Source organism: Paroedura picta, chromosome 4, assembly GCF_049243985.1.
Source record: "Paroedura picta isolate Pp20150507F chromosome 4, Ppicta_v3.0, whole genome shotgun sequence".
NCBI classification, from domain to species: Eukaryota; Metazoa; Chordata; class Lepidosauria; order Squamata; family Gekkonidae; genus Paroedura; species Paroedura picta.
The window spans coordinates 122,251,213-122,270,540 of NC_135372.1; the positions used below are offsets into that span (position 1 = coordinate 122,251,213).

Here is a 19,328-nt window from a genome sequence, read left to right on the forward strand (position 1 = left end):
TTAGCTTCCAGAGACTGAAGAATGATAATTGATCATGAATTGCTGCAGATTAGAGGTTGTTGCTTTTAACCAGTATACCAAATTTGCTCCAAAGCTGCCCTTTGATCTATGAAATCATGGTGGCAATGAAGGTACCAAAAGTGTGCTGGTAAGATCTCCCAGAGGGGGCAATGTCCTGTCCCTTTAAGAGATGTATTGGTATTTATTCACCAAATGATGTCATTTACCTTCATGCCTCTTGTGGCGCAGAGTGGTAAGGCAGTAGACATGCAGTCTGAAAGCTCTGCCCATGAGGCTGGAAGTTCAATCCCAGCAGCTAGCTCAAGGTTGACTCATCCTTCCGAAGTCGGTAAAATGAGTACCCAGCTTGCTGGGGGGTAAAAGGTAATGACTGGGGAAGGCACTGGCAAACCACCCCATATTGAGTCTGCCATGAAAACGCTAGAGGGCATCACCCCAAGGTGCTTGCACAGGGGATACCTTTACCTTTACCTTTACCTTCATGCCAAGAAGAGCTTCAGCAGTCTATTTTCATGCATGCAGGTGGTGCTAATGGTGGGCTAAGTTTGAAAGGAAGCTGGAGCTGCAAATTTCCCACCAGCAGAGGGGAACTTCCTGCCTCTGTCTCCTATTTATTTCTTGTCACCACAACAGTGGCCAGCAGGAGAAAATCAGCTGACAGTGTTCTATCACTTATAGGGAAAACCCAGAGGTGAAATCTATCTGCTGTGGGAATCGCCAGAAATTCCTAGAATGGGCTGGTGTCACTTCAGGATTTTTCCAGGGAGCAATATATTGCCTTGGCTGGTGGCACCCTGTCAAGGAATTCTTGACTGAACTCCATGGGCTCCCAAGATAGGTATGTGCAAATAACCAGATGTTTGCTTAAATTATATCTGTACACACACACACTACATATATATAAATAATAAAGAATTTGAAGAAAATTTTTTAAATTGGAATTTTAGTTCATACAGCACATTACACCCGAGACAATCAACACAAAACAAGAAAGCTAGCTTACCACCTGACATATGGAAACCTAGATCAGGAAGAGCATCATAAGTTCCTTCCATAAGCAGGCCTCATGTCAAAGTCTCTCCTATGAAGCCGCAGAAAATTAACAGAATCAGAGTTAGAAGCATGCTTTAGGGTCATGTAGTCCAACCCCCTGCACAATGCAAAAACTCAACAACTATCTGCCTACTCACAGTGACCCTGATTTCATGCCCAAGTGGTCCTCCCACACACATACCCAGAATTTTCAGAATCTAGCCTGGTGTGGAGGAACTTCACCTACCATCCCATAGTGGCAATTAGCAACTCCCTGGGAATGCCACAGAGGGCCGCAAGAGACAAACACTGGCATACCCGTTCATGCCCACTCACTCAGAATCTGCCTGAATTAATAAAATAAGCATTTCTGTCAGATGACTTATCTAGCTTCTGCTTAAAAACTTCCAAAGAAGGAGAATTCATCACCTCCTGAGGAAGCCTGTTCCACTGAGGAACTGCTCTAACTGTCAGGAACTTTCAGATGTTTAGCCAAAAATTCTTTTGAATTAATTTAAACCCATTGGTTCTGGTCCTCTGGAGCAACAGATAACAAGTCTGCTCCATCTTCTATATGGCAGCCCTTCAAATATTTGAAGATGGTTATCATATCAACTCTTTGTTGTCTTCTTTCCAGGCTAAACAGTCAGAGCCCCTCAACCTTTCATCATACAACTTGGTCTCCAAACCCCTCACCATCTTTGTAGCCCTCCTCTGGACACTCTCCAGTTTCTTTAAATCTTTCTTCAGTTGTGGTGCCCAAAACTGAACACAGTACTCCAAGTGAGTACTGTACTTACCAGAGCTGAGTGTGACCTGGACACTATACTTCTTTTAATACAGCCCAAAATCCCACGTACCTTTTTAGCTACCGAGTCATGCTGCTGACTCATATTCAGTGTCTGCTCTTCTAAGACCCCCAGATTCTTTTCACACATACTACTATCAAGACAAGTGTCACCTATCCTATAGTGGTGCATTTGTTTTTCCTACCTAAATGCAGAACATTTTTCACTATTAAAATTCATTTTAGCCCTGGTTTCCAGCCTGACAAGATCATCCTGTATCCTGATTCTCTCTTTTGGTGTGTTTGCAACCCCTCCCAGTTTAGCATCAATTGCGAATCTAATAAGCAACCTCCTCTGTTCCTTCATACAAATCATTTATGAATATGTTGAATAACACAGGGCCCAGGACAGATCCCTGAGGCATTTCCATTCATCATTCCTCTGCAAGAAGATGATGAACCATTTACAAGCACCCTTTGAATGCAATCTGTCAACAACTTCTTGATCCACCTAACAGTAATAGGATCCATACCAAATTTTGCCAATTTGCCAGTAAGAATGTCATGTCTAACCTAAGCCTTACTGAAATAAAGTTAAATAAAGTCCACATCATTCCCATGATCTAGTAAGGTAGTAACTTTCTCAAAAAAGGAGAAAAGATTAGTCTGACATGACTTCTTCTTGAGAAAGCCATGCTGACTCTTAGTAATTACAATCATCCATTCTAGCTGCTCAAGGACTGACTGTTTGCTGATTTGTTCTAAAATTTTGCCAACTATAGACATCAAGCTGATGGGTTGGTGGTTACCTGGGCACTCCTTTTCCCCCTTCTTGCCTGCCTCCAATATTCTGGCACTTCACCTGTTCTCCAAGAATTGTCAAAAATAATGGACAGGTGCTCAGAAATTACATCTACAAGTTCTTTTAGTACCATGGGATGCAGTTTATCTGGCCCAGAAGATTTTGTTTCATTTAAAGAAACTAGATGTTTATGAACTATAACCCTACAGTGATCTTAGGCCACAAGAAAGCTGGCATAACATCTCTCAATCATTAGGTCCAGATATAGTTTTGGGTACACTGTGGCCAGGTCTATCCTTGGTGGAATCCTCCAGAAAATTATCTCGCTCATCCCCCTCCTTTCACAAACAACTAGGTTTCCCACACAAGCGATTAACCAAGTCAGAGTGGTGTCCTTGGAAGTGATAAGGAAGCCAGCCTAAACTTGGCTCTAATTGTGAGCACCTGTGAGATGTAACCTCTGCATACCACAGATTAACCCTTGGGAGGAGGGATAGGGATTGGTTTGCTTGAAACCCCCCACATATCTCTCTGTCCTTCCCCAGCCCCCAACAGCAAGAATGTGATGCCATGTATTCTGTTCTCCAAAACTGCCTTTTCACTAGGAAAACTGATCTCCATATCACTGGCAACCATAGGTGTCATACTACCAGTTGCTTCTTGATGTGGTAACATTTTTGAGCATCAAAATAGCTATATGTTCCTTTTCTACAAAACCTGCTACCCAAGATGCTTCCATATTATTACGGAGTCATGATCTTGGACTTGTCATGTTATTTGTAGGACATACTCCTGTAAGAAAGAGCCTTGTGGCGCAGAGTGGTAAAGCAGCAGACATGATGTTTGAAGCTCTGCCCATGAGGCTGGGAGTTTAATCCCAGCAGCTGGCTCAAGGTTGACTCAGCCTTCCATCCTTCTGAGGTCGGTAAAATGAGAACCCAGCTTGCTGGGGGGTAAACGGCAATGACTGGGGAAAGCACTGGCAAACCACCCTGTATTGAGTCTGCCAGGAAAACGCTGGAGGGCGTCACCTCAAGGGTCAGACATGATCTGGTGTTTGCACAGGGGATACCTTTACCTTTACTCCTGTAAGACCATTTTGTAATGCCGGAATTTATCACAGTACCGCAATTATCGGCTAGCCTAAGATTTAGCAATCGTCTTGTCTGTAGGTTTCCTAAAATAGGACTCTACCTCTCTACAGTTGTTGGCTTGTCTACCATTTATTAGTCTGCTTGTCTACAGGATCACTAAGCTAAGAGATTTGCCTGCTTGTTTTCCACTCGTTATATAAACTGTCTTTGCGGTATCATAAGGCTAGAACGTTCTTAAGTTCATGTTACAGGATCATATTAGCTGGTGTGATGTACTCATTAGTCATCCAATTAATATGTAAGGGTTATATATAATTTATCTGCAGTCATAAAACATAGGAGCAACTAGTCACCGTGATTGTTTCCATTTTTTTACACAGTGATTCTGTGTTATCTACTTAATAGTGAACCATACCAAGACTGGTAGTGGCTCTTCAGGGTCTTAGGCAGATGTCTATCACATCACCTGCTGTCCAGTACTTTAAGTGGAGTAGCCAATGATTGAAGCCTCTTGTGGCACAGGGTGGTAAGGCAGCTGACATGCTGTCTGAAGCTCTGACCATGAGGCTGGGAGTTCGATACCAGCAGCTGGCTCAAGGTTGACTCAGCCTTCCATCCTTCAAGGTTGGTAAAATGAGTACCCAGCTTGCTGGGGGGTAAAACGGTAATGACTGGGGAGGGGAATGGCAAACCACCCCGTATTGAGTCTGCCAAGAAAGCACTAGAGGGCGTCACCCCAAGGGTCAGACATGACTCGGTGCTTGCACAGGGGATACCTTTACCTTTTAGCCAAAGACTGAAGCTGGAACTTTTTGCATGCCAAACCGGTGCTCTACCATTGAGCTATGGCCTCTGTCAAATTCCCTTCCTGTGCACAAGACTTTCTTTTTCAGCCACAGAATTTCCCCCCAGCCACACTTGAAGATTATTAGTACAAGCTCTATATATTCAAAATGTTTTTCAAAAGGTTTGCCAAGAATACCGGAACTGAGAGCACAGTTATCTTGGAACTGACAAAACTGAGCAACTCTCCCCTTTATTTCCTCAGAAGTGAAAAAATGGAATTTTTCTCTTCTTTTCCTTGTATTAAGATGACCCCCAGTCTGTGAAGATTGTACCAAAGGAGGCTGTAGCCCTTTCTCTCTTTAAGCAGCATTTGTGGCTGCTTACCTTAGCCTTTTCCAAACAAACAGGTGGCATTGGAGTCCGTTTTGATGTTGTCTTACACAACTAGTCATCAAGGCACCACCAGTAATTCGGAGGTCTGTTACTAGTCATGACATTGAGTTTGTCTTGAAACACGGCCTGGATGTCTGGAACGGATTGTCTCAGAAGCTGGCAATTGAGTAGCACACTGTGGCCCACATGGCTTCTGGCCTTGCATTTCTGTGGATCTTTTATAAAAGGAAATAGTCGCGTCATGGATCATCTGACTGTACAAACATTTGAGCTGAAATATTACCAACAATTACTGTCAGTAATAATCCAGAGCAGGGGTAGTCAAACTGCGGCCCTCCAGATGTCCATGGACTACAATTCCCAGGAGCCCTTGCCAGCATTCGCCAGCGAATGCTGGCAAGGGCTCCTGGGAATTGTAGTCCATGGACATCTGGAGGGCCGCAGTTTGACTACCCCTGATCCAGAGTATCAATTATATGCATAACTGTTGAGCAAAACTCACCCCCAACCCCTGTGCAAATGTTATGGTGGAAGAAAGAGGGAGGGAATAAGAGCAAAAAGACCCCTTTGTTCCCATCCTTCTCTTCTTACCAACTCCTTCTGTGTTTCCGCACTGGGAAATTGGCTGCCCTGGATCCTGCGCAGGAGCACACATCTGGGGCAGATGAGGTGCACTGGGCCAAATGCTCCCCCATGCGGGTGCAGGAAGAGGCAGGGCAACCTGCCCCAGCCCAAACTCCAGCCTGCAGCCCAGCACAAAGCCTTCTGGACAAACACAGCAAAGGGGGAGGAACTGATTGTTCTTTGGGTTCCTTTTGTAAAGCAGTAAATTATTTCCCCAAGTAATTTCCACACACAATGGACCTGTTATGGTTTCTGAGCCTGTAACTGCATAACAGGGACAAATTTAACAATGAAAGATTCCCCACCACCAACATTTCTACACTAAGGGAAGCTACACCTGTTGAATTTTTGCTAGTAACTGAACGAAAGGCACAGGAAACTCTTCCAGGAAAATAAAATCGCCGTTTCTGTTATCCAAAGCCAACTGTGCTTTAAGTGGAACTGCCTTTGAAAACGGTCCAGAAATTTCAGCTTGACCAAAAGGCGATTGTCAGAGGCAGGATACAGGGATTATAATGAACCCAGTGCTGAAAGATGTGTACTGGCTGCCCATTTGTTTCCAGTCACAATTCAAAGTGCTGGTTCTCTAAAGCAGTGAATGGCTTGGGAACAGGATATCTGAAAGACTGGCCCCTCCCCTAATCATCCTGCCCACTAGTTCAGATCTTCATTACAACCTCTGCTTTCTGTGCCTTTGCCTACAGGAGTCAGGATGACAGAGACAGGACTTTTTGGTAATGGCACCTCACTTGGGTAATGTCTTTCACCTTGAAAAGAGCCAGCTTGGTGTAGTAGTTAGAAGTGCGGACTTCTAATCTGACCAGCTGGGTTTGATTCCACGCTCCCCCACATGAAGGGGATCTGATAGCCTTCTTTAAGTATTTAAAAGGCTGCCATATAGAGGATGGAACAGATTTGTTCTCTCTTGCCCCAGAGGGACAGACCAGAACCAATGGGATGAAATTAATTAAAATAAATTCGATCTAAACATCTGAAAGAAGTTCCTGACAGAGAAGTTCCTGACAGAGTGGTTTCTCGGTGGAACAAGCTTCCTCAGGAGGTGGTGGGTTCTCCATCTTTGGAAATTTTTAAACAGAGGCTGGATATCCATCTGACAGGCTGATTCTGTGAAGGTTCAAGGGGGTGGCAGGTTAGAGTAGATGAGCGATTGGGATGTGAATGTCCTGTATATTTCCAGTTTGGTATAGTGGTTAGGAGTGTGAACTTCTAATCTGATGAGCCAGGTTCAATTCTTCACTCCCCCACATGCAGCCAGCTGGGTGACCTTGGGCTCGCCACAGCACTGATAAAGCTGTTCTGACTGAGCAGTAATATCAGGGCTCTCTCAGCCTTACCCACCTCACAGGGTGTCTGTTGTGGGGAGAGGAAAGGGAAGGCAACTGTAAGCTGCTTTGAGACTCCTTCGGGTAGAGAAAAGTGGCATATAAGAACCAACTCTTCTTCTTCTTCTTCTTGAAGATTCCCTGTTGCCTATATTGCTTTCTTATAGGCACTAGGCCAAAATGTTTCTGTTCACCCAGGTTTTCAAGGGGTGATTTATCCTAACAACTGTATCTCTGAGATGTCTATGGTCTGCTTTTATTGTCTAAGTTTTTATGCTGGGCTTTGGCTTTTTAAATGCTGGATTTTAATTAATATCTTTTAATATTTTGTCTAATTTATTTTCTAAGATGCCTTGGATAAGCACTTGGAGAAATGGCATTAAATGTTGAAATAAATAACAGTATAAGATAATTAGAAGAAATAGAGTTGGAATTCTCTTTCCTGCCAAAGCTTCAGTTTTAAGTTGCCAATTCTGTGTTGGGAAATTCCGGAAGATTTGGAGGTGGAGTCTCAGGATGGCAATATATGGAGTGGGGTGAGATAGGGCAGGGTGGGGCGGGGAAAGGAAGGACCTCAGCAAGGGTATATTGCTATACAGTCAACCATCCAGAGCAGCCTTTTTCTCCAGGGGAAGTGATCTCTGTAATCTGCCAGTCATTTGTAATCCTGGAAAAAGAGAAATATTTGAGGCTTTTTTTTTTTTTTTGCTACTGACAGCTAGTGCCTTGTGCCATTCTAGGGTCCCAGAAGCCTTTTTCCCTATTGCTACTTCCTGCATACCCATTAAAAAAGAAATAAAAGCAGTGGCACAGAAATCAAATGCCAGTCATAGTGGTGTCATTTTAAAACTCTGGGAAGCAGCTGGAGCATCTGAGTTATACATGAATCTGGGTGAGGAACCAGAGATCAAGGGCAATAGATGGGATGTAGAGAAGCATTGGAGCTAGTTGACCAGGAGAGATCTGGACAAGCCTCCTTCTGCTCTTAATAGGTTTCACCTTCAGAAACAATAGGCAGACATGATCAGCTACTAATTTCTGCAGATCAGCTGGTTAGGATAAATAGTGGGAAACCAATGGCTGGTTGAAAAGCTGGCAATTCTGTTACCTCCCCCCCCCAACTGAGATCCCCTGAATTTTCCAAAACAAAGCTGGACTCTCTATTCCCCCCCCCCTCCCTACTCACTGGAGAGCTCCATCCCATGCAAGGGTGTTCTGGCTGCACTGTGCTACTGTGCTGACGTACCTATTCTGGGCAGGGTAAAAAAGGGACACCAGAGTATGGCCTGAGGTCGTTTGAACCTGTCTTGGCACTGAAATAAAGCAGATTTTGGTCTGGATATGAAATGCTTGGTGCCACCAACTTTCCAAAGGGAGCACAAGGTAGATGAGGCGAGGTTTTTAATTTTCTTAACTGGCCCAAGGCATCAGAAAGTTATGTATCCTGGGGAAAATGGTTTAAGAGATGGACTCTCATCTTTCCTTTATCCAACAAGTATACTAGAGTATATGCATTGCAGTCTCTGTTCTAATTAACCTGATTTAGAAGCATGGAAAAGCTGTGACCAGTAAAATGACTCAGCATTTCAATATTTATCAGACTAAGTGGCAGACATATATGTCTGGGTAAATATTATGATGCCAGCTCTGTTTATGTTATGACGAATATGTGGGCAGCTTTGGAAATTTCACACCTTTTTTCTTTTGTGTCATTCTGCCACCCATCAATGGACAAAGAATATGGTCAATGAGTGTTGGTTTTAAGAGTCTTGTTAGGTCAACAATTTGTACCGAGGAGAGTTGCTTGCCCCTTTCTATCACTGTCTTCTGCCAATGGGTGAAGACTTTTCAGTTCTGTCTGGCATTCCCTTATTAACCCTTCTTACTATTTACATGTATATGTTTTGTGTGTGTGTGTGTGTGTGTGTATGTGTATGTATATATATATGTATGTATATATGTATATGTATATGTATATGTATGTATATATGTGTGTGTATGTATATATGTATATATATATGTGTGTGTATGTGTATATATATATATATATATATATATATATATATATATATATATATATATATATATATAACATTGAAACCACATCTTAAAGTGCATATATACTATTTGCAGCATTGGGAACCTTGAATTGGGTAGAAAGTTAAAATGTTTTATGTAAACAAATACAATTTTCAGTCCACCACTGAATTATCTGCCTGGCTTTAGGGGGACTTTCTGGACAGACATGCCACAGGTCTTGGGTGCCTGAGGTATTTCATTATCTGGGGCTGCTCATATGCCAGAAAACAGAAACCAATACATCAGGACTGACAGAGGGAGGATACAGGCATACCAACTACAATAGGGAGGCAATGCATGGAACTAGGGTTACCAGACCTCCCCCTCCTAGAGGAGTTAGGAGTCCCTCACTGATAGGCCATACCCCTAGCAACTGATCAGCTGGCCACTAGGGGAATTACTAGCATTGCTGGTGTGATGATGTCACTTCCTGTACAATGGCCAGGTGATACTCCGGTATGTAGGCAAAACCTCAGTGGTAGAAGCCAGTTTTACCATAGAGTTTTGGCCCAAATACCAGAGTGTCACCCGGATGTCACTGGTATGATGATGGGCCTTTTTCATTCTCCAGGAAAATTCCCCCAGTCCGCTGCTGGTTGCCAGGAGGGACCTCGCCATACAGGCTTTGCTTGGGTTAGCCAGCCTAGCAACCCATCAGGAGACAGAGATGAGGAGGGGAGATACAATAGAGTTGCCAACCTGCAGGTTGTACCTGGTGATCTTCCATTTGCTCTCCAAGATCAATTCCCCTTGAGAAAACGGCTGCTTTGGAGGGTGAATATGGCATTATACCCCGTGGAGGTCCCTTCCTTCCCGCAAAAAAAAAAAAAAAAATCTCCAGGTATTTCCCAACTCAGAGCTGACAACACTAGGGCAGAGGCAGATGCTAAATAATAGGCTGCTTACTTGCCCTGAAGACAGGCCCCAGTGTCTTTTATTTACTGGTTTCATGTATTTTTTACCAAACAGTAAAGTTTCTGAGGATGTTAAAAGCCTTGAAGTCTTCTAGGCAGTAAACAAGCAAACATACACACAAACACACTGAAACTTGATGAAATTCAAGAGACCATTGGAAAGAGCAGATAGGATTATCTCTATGTGAATAATGGCTGGTTCAGGGTCTGACATTTCTCAACATCTTTAATTAATGTAAAAACATCATACCTTCATTGTGAGACTTGCACCTGAGGTTTTGGTAGAGAGCAAAGCCTACATAAGTGCCTGCTTTCCGCCCAACTTCTAGGGCTGAAAATAACCTGGGGGAGGTTGACTTATCACTGAGGAAAGGATATGGCCCTAGTACCAGCACCCCAATCCATGACCCCCTCCCCTCCACCTATATTCCCTTCAAAAATTATTATTATTATTATCCCGCCTCCTCCCGAAGGCTCGAGGTGGCTCACATAAAAACCCAATTCCCCTGAAATCCATAACAATGAACAATAAACATTAAACAGTAATTAATAAACCAATCGGTTTACAATGAAAATCAACAAGTGATGGTTGATGCTAGATGCTCTTTGTTTTAGCCTGTCCATATAACTGACTGACCATTTTTAGATTATTTTAATGTAGATTATTAAAATGTTGTCAATTTATTGTATATGTTTTTCTGACTCTGTTGTTAGTGGGGTATAAATCCAAAAATAAATAAACAAACAAATGACTGCTATTTGAACTTAGCAATGCTATCATGAGGATGTTTCCCTGGGAATAAATCCCACCAAATAGACTTGAGTAGCATTCTGAGTAAAGCTGCTTAGACTGTTCTCTTGAGTTCTGATCACCGCCTCTCCACATAATGTGCTATTTGGCTCTAAGACTGAGAAAGTCTGTCCTCTTGTGATCTATGCACTCAGTTCTAGGACATAACCGTGCTAATCTTAACAATCGTAGGTGAGACTGTCTGTGCTCGCGTCCTATTTCTTTAGAAAGAATGTGTGTGTTCCTGGGCAAGATCCAAAGCTAGATTGGAGCCAATGAGCTGGAGGAGGCAGGGAGGCGGCTCAGAAGAGGGTGGCCATTGCCATCTTGTGGTGAAATGAGATTCTGGTTTTCTCCTGACTCCCCCGCCCCCTCCCTGCCCCCTCGCCCAGGATTTCACAGGGTTTTTGGATAATCTGTGCACTTGGACACAAAAGATACAATTTACAATTCAGATGACACAAAATAAAACCAAACACCTCCAGTGACACCTTAACATCTAACTTAAAAAATACGTAGTATACAACTTTTCATAGATTGCTTCAGAAGGCAGCTGTGTTGGTCTACATTGTAAGGATCTTTGACTCTTGAAAACTTTTACCCCCCAAATCTTGTTGGTCTCTAAGTTGCTGCTGGACTCTAATCTAGCAGTTCTTTCGTAGAGTTCAGCCCTCTTCATTGCATGAGTAAGACCGATCGCCTGTTCATACAAAGCAGAATATAAAGGCAGGTAAGTGCAAATCTCACAGGAAGTGACATTCAGGTGTCTTTGATGAAAGTACGAGGGATGTTGAAAAATACAGAACTTGGTGATAAAGAGTCTCCTGAAACAGAACAGAGTAAAATCAGAATCTCAGCTACAATGATAGGCTTTCTTGACTCCAAGTAAAACTTGAGAAGGAAAAGGAGAACAGCAAGGTGTAGTTCTGTTTTTGTTTGTTTATTTGCGGTAGGAAAGAAGGGTGTGAGGATTTAGTACAGCAACATTCCAACATTCCATCCCCATAGCCGCCTTCTCCAGAGGTTACAACTGTGCATATGGGAGTTACCACCCATGCTTGTTGCTGCTGCATGCAATGCACACTCTTCACAATACACAAGTTGCATAAACAGAAACAACGTGTGCTTATCAGGTACATACATGTGTGCGTGATTCTTGAAAAATTCAGCATTCAGGTTGCATAGGCCAGAGCTGCGCTTGGTAAATATACACATTACTCCTGCTTGAACAAGATGGCAACCATGCGCATTGGAAAGATGTATCCTAGGTTTTGGCTTCCAAGGTGCACATTCGTTGTAAAGGGTTGATGACCCTGCTCCCCCCCATCCTTTTACTGGCCTTGCTGCTGAGCATTTAAGAGCATCCCAACAGGCAGAAATTCAGCTCCCCCTGATAGACATAGGTCAGTTCCCCTAGAGGAAAAGGCTGCTTTGGAGGGTGAATTTTATGACACTAATAGCCCACTGAGCTCCCTCCCCTCCTGAAGTCCCACTTCCCACCCCCAAATCTCCAGGAATTTCCCAGCCTGATGTTCGTAGCCCCAGTATAAACAGGCCAAGTTTTTAAAACTCTAGTTCTTCTTATTCCCATTTTGCAAGAGTGCAGAGCTTTGTCCAACTTTGCCAGAACACAGGTGGCATGTTGCTACCTATCCCAATGGAGCTTTGCTCTCTCAGTACCACTGAAACAGGAATTAGTCTCCTACCAAAGATATTCACCCCCAAAAGCAGACCATGAAGATTTTTTTTCCAGGCAAATATTCAGAATACCCACTGTCATTCCTGCAGCACACCTTGCAAAACCCAGCCCATTCATGTCTGCCCATGAAGAGAACCATCAGCCAACCAGCTAGGGAGCCTCTCCTTATAGCCGAGCGATATCGGGCAGCTTTGACCAGTGGTGGTGCAAGTCTGACGGAACCACTTTGGTCAGATGTCAGCTGTTTGATGCAAAGAGAGCTCTGCGTTGGTGTCGGCTCTAATGAAAGCTCCCCTGCTGATGTTTGCAGTACAGGCCCCTCCCCTTTACTCAGGTATCAAGGAAACAGGAAGCATCGGGCAGGTGTGGGTGGAGCCAAGTGAAATTGTGTCTGTAAGCAGCTGCTTGTGGGGAAGCTAAAGGCAGTGACTGTTTCAAAGTTCATGGCTCATTAAGCTGGAGTTAAGATCAGCTCAGGTAACAAGCTCAATGATTGTGGTTGTGGTTGTGTTTCTAGTAAACTTCTTTGATACTGTCGTAGTGAAGACTGGGGGGGGGAATATGTTTTGTGTATGAATGTCCTTGTGAAGTCTGTGTGCTGACTGGGGAATTCCTCTAGCATAGCAGGCAGCTTCCATTATGAGTCTTGTGATAAAAACATCTCTTAAGAGTCGCCAGACTTACACGATACGGAAACGTATCCATGTGCTGTCTTCTGTCTGCCGTTATTAGCTTGTGTATGCGAGTAGACTGGAACTATTGCTTTGACCTTTAAGGGAGGTGATCTAGAAGGCTGGGCCTTTTAAATTTTGGTGGCACTGAAATTTCTCCTACTCTGTAAGTAGGAAAGGTGTCTGATTAGCTGGTGCTCATGGACCAGTGGGTGTGTGAGGATGGCTGTATGTATCTTGTGATTCATTACTGCTACTGCAATGTTAAGTGAACATGAGTTAGCTCATTGCTTAGATGAAAACAGTATTCTTCCAGGGCTAGCCTTCTAATAGTACGGAATTGGCTCTGAGGTAATGGGAAACTCTAGGTGGGAGGAGTTGATGGTAAATTTACTAATTCAGGACCTTTTCTCCAGTATGAACAAGTTATATAGTTACTACTCAGAAGTAACAGGGATGCTAACCAGACTATAGTATAGTAAAGATCTCTGGAGCGCATACAGATTTGTGCTCAGAAGATTGTGTTTGCTATTGTTTTTTGAACACACATTGTGACTTTGGATAGTTTATGGACCTTAGCAGGAGAAATAAGTGTCTCTCTGTAACTAAACCCTGTTAATCTGAGAAGCAAAGGGTTTAATGAACCTGTCTGTCCACTAAGCTGATCAAAGATGTACATGGGTTTCCAGAACAGAAGTTAATTCAGTTTAAAGTTAATTCAGATACAGCCATTCAGTACTCCTGAACCTCCTATACAGTGAGGATTATACTAATGTCTCTGTGAACCCTTGGCTAGTCCAAACAGTAGATGATGACATTAGTTTATATCTGATGAAGCAAAGACTGACTTGGGAAAGCTTATACCCTGGAGAACATTGTTGGTCTTTAAAGAGTTACTTAACTCAAATTATGTTCTGCTATTATAGACTAATATATAGCTAGCCACCTGAAGCTAGAAAGAAGAGTATGAGACTCTATGAGTAGCTGTGGTTCAGTGGCAGAGTATCTGCTTTGCATGCAATGGGGCCCAGATCCTAACTCCTGGCATCTTCAGGCAAGCTTTGATTTTCATGCTTAGGGTTGCCAGCTCTAGGTTGAGAAGTATCTGGAGATTTCAGGGATGGAGCCGGTGGTGGGTGGGATTTGGGGTGGGGAGGGACCTTAGTGGAATATAATGTTATGGAATCCACCCTCCAAAGCAGCCATTTTCTCCAGGGAAACTGATCTCTTTAGGCTGGAGATGAACTATAAGTTCAGGGGATCCTGTGGGGACTGGCATCCCTATATCCTTCAGGCCCATGTGCTGACAATGTATGCACAATGCACTCTTCAGTATATACAGCTGCCAGTTCTGTGAAAGGGCAACTTGCACATCTTTCATGCATGTACATCTTTGGTATGGATAAATGTGTTCCCTCAAAGTCTGTAGTGCAAGTTATATGTATTGAAGCTGTACATATATATGTACAGAAAATATATGCATTGCCCTGTTCACAAAAAATGCTGGAAGTGCATAACAGGAAGATTGTATATAATGTGCACTCTGTTCACATCCAAAATCAAGTGGGTATAAAAGGCTGCAGTAGGTGATGTGAAAGAGGCCTGACATCTTTCAGAGGGGTCAATGCTAGCCTTGAAATGCCAATGGTCTAGCTCTGCATAAATGTTCAACAGAATTTGTGCTTCTGTCCAGTCTCTCCCTGCAAGTATGGTCTCCAGTGTCTCTAAAGCACTGATAGCACAACTACATGTGTGAAAACTGACCTCACTTCACCACTGTAGTTTGGTGTAGTGGTTAGGAGTGTGGACTTCTAATCTGGCACGCCGGGTTCAATTCTGCACTCCCCCACATGCAGCCAGTTGGGTGACTTTGGGCTCGCCACAGCACTGATAAAGCTGTTCTGACCAAGCAGTAATATCAGGGCTATCTCAACCTCACCTCCCTCACAGGGTGTCTGTTGTGGGGAGAGGAAAGGGAAGGTGTTTGTAAGCCACTTTGAGCCTCCTTCAGATAGAGAAAAGCGGCATATAAGAACCAACTCTTCTTCTTCTTCTAGTTCTTCTGACTGTGCCTGCAAAGCAACATGTCTTAACTAACTGTGCAATCTAAAATAGAATTGCACCCTTCCAAGTCCACTGAAGTGTAACTCAGTTTAGCATAGCATTATGAATTAGAGATGCAAAAGTTACGGACTTGATGATGTTGGGTGGAAAGTGCACTCTAGGAAGACATCTGTGGAGCAATCCTAAACAGAGCAACTTGGAAGCAGTTCATGTAATCATTTTCTCTACTGGAGCTTATTCTAAGGTGACCAGATTTTAACATTGGTAAAGCAGGACACCTAGAGCCTTTTGTGGCGCAGAGTGGTAAGGCAGCAGTCTGAAAGCTCTGCCCATGGGGCTGGGGGTTCGATCCCAGCAGCCGACTCAGGGTTTACTCAGCCTTCCATCCTTCCGAGGTCGGTAAAATGAGCACCCAGCTTGCTGCTGGGGGGTAAACGGTAATGACTGGGGAAGGCACTGGCAAACCACCCCGTATTGAGTCTGCCATGAAAACGCTGGAGGGCATCACCCCAAGGGTCAGACATGACTCGGTGCTTGCACAGGGGATACCTTTACCTTTAAAGCGGGACACCATTGACTGGGCGGGGGGGGGGGGGTTCTTGATTAAAAATTTGGTCTATATGGAGCAACAAAAATTTTCATAGAACGCAAAAATAGTATTGTAATATATATATATTTTTAATTTCAACATAAGTACAATTTGCCAGGTGCCCCCAGATGTCCCTCCAAAAGTGGGACAATCTCGTCACCTTAGCTTAGTCCTAGGAAAGTGTTCTTAGGACTGCAGCCCAAGAGATTGTTTTACTCCTGATTGTTTTACCCCAGAGCTGTTTCATGGGCCATACCTTCTGCTGGGTGTTCTAATCTATACCACAATTGAGTGCTTTGTTCATTTATCACCTGGGTGTAGCTGTTTTTTCCTCCTACACTTTTAAGTCAGGGTGTAAAAGGTGACTTGCACAGCGGCAGCGATGGCTAGAAGCAGGAGTCTAGTGACACTTTAAAAGCTAACAAGGCCATTACAGCATTAGCTTTTGTGGACTGAAGCCCCTTGTGAATACTCCCCCTTGCCCTCGCCAGCCAGCCAGCTACTCACCACTACTGCGCTGTCTTTTTCACTGTAGTGCCAGGGCCCTTTCTGCTAGCACCACTGGCCAGCTTTTGACTGGACTCTTGCAGCTTTAACAGCAAGGTGATCTACTCTATGGCAGTGAACTGGTGATAACTTTTGGTTCCCAGCCACAGAAAGCTTTGCCTGCTTACTTAATGCAGACCAATCAGTTGTTTAAAGGGATAGAAGCATCCCAGGCTGCTCCTGAGCTAGCTGACTGCTCTGTTGGCCCCAACCTGGTTAAATGAGCTTCCAGGAAAGCTAAAGGCCCTGGCCTCCACCAAAGACCCGTCTTTTTATCCTTTCCCTGCATCCTATTTATCCTCTCCTTGACTCATTAAAAACATTCTGCTTGGATGATAGCAATTTTCTCCTTAATTAGTCTCTGTCTACTACCTGGGTCTGGGGAAAGATATAAATGGCTGGCGTGATATTTATATTTGGTTGGGTTGTCTGTCTGCTGACCTTTCCTGGCAATGGCTCCCCCCCCCCCGTTTTGCCTCACTGCATCCTCCTGTGCTCCCCTGTGCAATATTAATGTTGCCTTCAGCTACACGTAGGTCCTTGCCTGGCTCATGAAACACTCTGGAAAGCAGCCACCGCCGTGCAACAACTCAGCCTGATAGATTGCTTTCAGAGAATTGCTGCTGTTTAGCATTTCTTTCCACCGATCCAACTTGATGGGCTGTATCCACACATCACTGGATGGCCGGAGGGCTGTGGCAGATGCAGTCCAGTAAGGATCCCCAGATTCAATTCCCAGAATCCCCTAAGGTTTTTTTTGTTTTTTTTAAGGTGGCAAATAGGTGGCTTAAAAGGCCTTGGAGAGCTGCTGCCAGCCTGAGTAGGCGATGCAGGTTTTGTTTGTTTGTTTGTTTGTTTATTTATTTGGATTTTCATGCCACCCATTCTTTACGGCTCTTGATGGACCAATATTCTGAATCAGTAAAAAGTAGCTGCTTCTGTCAGGGGTGGCCAAACTGTGACTCTCCAGATGCCCATGGACTACAGTTCCCATGAGCCCCAGGGGCTCATGGGAACTGTAGTCCATGGGCATCTGGAGAGTCACAGTTTGGCCACCCCTGATCTGTGTTCATGTGATATGACAGTCGCATTGCACACTAATCATACAAGACTATAAGAAGGACAGTCTAATGATTAAACCAAACAGAGAGAAACAGACCTATCCACTGGCAATATGATAAATATATAAAAGAAAGAAAAGTGTCCTATTTTTGTAGTTTTCCTTGTTTCTTTATTCTTTAGGACTTCTGTCAAAACGGAATCCAGGTAATATCCGTTTTCAGTGAGATTCTTTCATCAGTGACAAGTCCTGAACATTAAATAAGAATTATTATTACAATATCAAAAGAAATTATAACAATAAATGCAATAAGATAGCTCCCTACCTGAGTCTTCAGTATATATTTATCAATAAGTATTGAGAATTTAAACATGCAAGTATACTACAAGTAGTATATTAATCATTATTAACCTTAAGTCTGTTTCTCTCTGCATTGCACACTAAACCAATCAGTCACAAGCGGATCAATTCAGTTGCAAATGATGACCATTGTGTCATGTATAGATGCAAACAGATCTACTATGATGGAACACAGGAAGCTCCTTCAAACTGAATCAGAACACCAGTCTATCAAGTACAGTATTGTGTAATTGGTTTGCCACCAGCTGTTCAAAGTTTTAGGCATTTGTTTTTTGCATCACTTGCTACTACTCCCTGTACTCGGAGATGCCAGGGATTGAAACTGGAGCAAAACAGATGCTCTTTTATCAAGCCACAGCAACTAGCTGTTTGAGTTAAAACGAACCGGTACTTTATGGTGCAACTTCCAATGTGTTATGACTTTCCTGAACCATGGAATTACTATTGGGATGAATCCACTTACAAAACCAAGACGCTAATTAGATTATTGGTCAAGTCATTGGTTTTACTTTGACATTCCTTTCTGAGTGATAGACGCGAGCAAAGCTGGAGCTCTGAAAGTGTCTGGTCAAAGCAGCTTAGGTGGGCAAATTCCCAGAAATGCTCAGCTGGCCAAAGCAGGCTGGCCAAATGGCCAAGGGGGTGGAGCAGTTGTTGTTACATCATTTCTAGCAAAATCTGGAAGCACTAGTATCAGTCTGGGATGATACTCTAGAGCAGTGGTCCCCAACCTTTTTATCACCGGGGACTGGTCAAAGCTTGACAATTTTACTGAGGCCTGGGGGGAGGGGTAGTCTTTTGCCAAGGAACATTGCCGCCGCCTGAGCCCCTGCTCGACTTGCTTTCCCGCCGGTGCCCCTGACTTCCTGCTGCCCTCCGAGGGGCGCTGCCAGCAGCAGCTGCGCAGTGCCACGCCGAGGAGGAGCCCCAGCCATTGTGGCCACTAGAGAGCACCAAAGGTGAGCTGGCCGCAGAGTGGCAGGGCAGCCCCCAAGGTAGCAGCTGGGGAGGAGGACGAGGAGGAGCCGCAGCCCAGTACCGACTGATCCATGGACCGGTCCTGGTTCCCGGACCAGGTGTTGGGGACCACTGCTCTCGAGCTTTCCCAGAGGCTAGAGTTTGGAGGCAAGGGGTGGAGAACTGCCCAGCAGTTTGGTGTAGTAGTTAGGAGTGCGGACTTCTAATCTGGTAAGCTAGGTTTGATTCTGCACTCGCCCACATGCAGCCAGCTGGGTGACCTTGGGCTCGCTAGCAGTGATATCAGGGCTCTCTCAGCCTCACCCACCTCACAGGGTGTCTGTTGTGGGGAGAGGAAAGGGAAGGTGACTGTAAGCTGTTTTGAGACTCCTTCGGATAGAGAAAAGCAGCATATAAGAACTAACTCTTCTTTTGATTTGTGTTAGAAGGGACATCATTGTGTGGCAATGACAATTGCTCCCCTCCCTTCCCCTATCTCCTACCGGCTGCCAGGCTGTGTCTGGCAACCCTAGCTTTATTTCTCCCCATGCCCTGATTTTCTTGTACATCTCCCCAGCATGTTATTAAAGCTTCTAACTCTTTCACTCCCTGCTTTCTGGTTTCTCCCTGACCTATCTTGGACTTCTGTTTGTATTCCTGCACCTTTCCCCAGTTATGGCCCTGGCTCAGGATCTCCAAGCTCAGGATGAGCCATCT

The 19,328-nt window shown here is 44.2% G+C and overlaps 1 protein-coding gene across 5 annotated transcripts in view; it reads left to right on the top strand.

Annotated features, from left to right (window-relative positions):
• The first annotated feature begins 12,589 nt into the window (after positions 1 to 12,589).
• LPIN3 (lipin 3) overlaps positions 12,590 to 19,328 on the top strand; it is a 51,127-nt gene continuing 44,388 nt past the window's right edge. For 3 of the 5 annotated variants that reach the window (XM_077335434.1, XM_077335439.1, XM_077335438.1), the window contains exon 1: positions 12,719 to 12,841. The gene's annotated coding sequence lies outside the window, so the exon portion shown is untranslated. Of the gene's footprint in view, positions 12,699 to 12,718; positions 12,842 to 13,357; positions 13,387 to 19,328 lie in introns of those variants that run through there. The other 2 variants (XM_077335436.1, XM_077335437.1) reach the window with 2 other exon arrangements.